Raw genomic sequence first — 1,582 nt, 5'->3', positions numbered from 1 at the left:
CTCCCTCCCTCCTCTCCTCCTCCTCCCTCCCTCCCTCCCTCCCCCTCCCTCCCTCTCTCTCCCTCCCTCTCTCTCCCTCCCTCCCTCCCTGTCTCACTGAATAGCATTAATGTCATTTCATCTGTAAACGATTTTTTTTTCGTCTTCGTGAATCCGCCTTCGGGACATTAACAAACAGGACTTGATCTATTTTAGCAAAAGGTCTTGCAGTTGCATGACGTCTAATCACGGGCGGGTGATTTGACCTTTCGGCCTCAATGCGCTTTTTTCTTTTTTTCTTTTTTTTATCTTTTTATCGCTTTTCTTTTTTTTATCTTTTTTATCTTCGGGGGAAAGAAGACTAATGCTAATCACACCCGAAAGTGGCACGAATCGCGGGCGAAGTGTGAAGTGTTGCGCGTAGCATGTTGCGGGTCTGCTCCCCCTCCTCCTCCCCCTCCTCGTCGTCATCGTCATCGTCGTCGTCATGATCGTCGTCTTCATCGTCTTCATCGTCGTCGTCTTCATCATCACTGGTCTTTCTTCTGATACTTTTCTTTCTTTCTTTCTCATCTTGTTTTTTTTGTTTTGTTTTGTTTTTTTACCTCTCTCTTTTCCTATTCTTTCCACTTCTCATTTTCTTTCTTTCTTTCTTTTCTCCTCCTCCGCCTCTCCTTCTTCTCTCTGCCTCCCCCCCCTTCTCCTCCTCCTTCCTCCTCCTCTTCCTCATCCTGCGCTCTCACCCTTCTTCTTCTTTTTCTCCTCCTCCTTGTTCTTTTCTCCTCCTCCTCCTCCTCCTCCCTCCTCCTCCTCCTCTCTCCTCCTCCTCCCCCCTCCCTCCCTCCTCTTTCTCCTCCTCTTCCTCATCCTGCCTTTCATCCTTCTTCTTTTTCTCCTCCTCCTTGTTCTCCTTTCCCCCCTCCTCCTTCTCCTCCCCCTCGTCCCTGTCCCCTTCCTTTTTCTTCTTTTCAATAGCATCATCATAGTCATCGTCGTCAGCATCATCACAACCATCATCATCACCAATGTCATCTTTATCATCATCGTCATCACCATTTTCATCATCACCAATGTCACCATCGTCGTCATCATCATTATCATCATCATCATCACCATCATGATCACCAAGTCACCATCATCATCATCATCATCGTCATCACCATTTTCATCATCATCATCAACGTGGTTTCTACTACTTTTACGCTTGCTGTCATTCACCTTCTCTTCCACCTCCTCACTTTCACTCCACTTTTACCGTTCTTTCTCCACTTTCGCTTCCTCTTCCACGCTCATTCCACATCCATCCTCTCGTTCCACTTATCCCACCTTCCCCATCCTCCCCCCCCTCTTCTCTTCCTTCCTTCCACCGCCTCTACCTCCCTCTTACCCTAATTCAACTTCTCCACCTCCTCACCCTCTTCCTCCTTTATTCCACCTCCTTATCCCCTCTTCCACCTTTATTCCACCTCCTTATCCCCTCTTCCACCTTTATTCCACCTCCTTATCCCCTCTTCCACCTTTATTCCACCTCCCCCACCTCCCTTTCCCCTTAAGAAATAGCTTGTATGCAAAGCCTCGACTTCTCGGACTTTTCAGATCCTCG

This window comes from Penaeus vannamei, chromosome 19 (genome assembly GCF_042767895.1).
Source record: "Penaeus vannamei isolate JL-2024 chromosome 19, ASM4276789v1, whole genome shotgun sequence".
In the NCBI taxonomy this organism is placed as follows: domain Eukaryota; kingdom Metazoa; phylum Arthropoda; class Malacostraca; order Decapoda; family Penaeidae; genus Penaeus; species Penaeus vannamei.
This window is presented reverse-complemented; position numbering follows the sequence as displayed.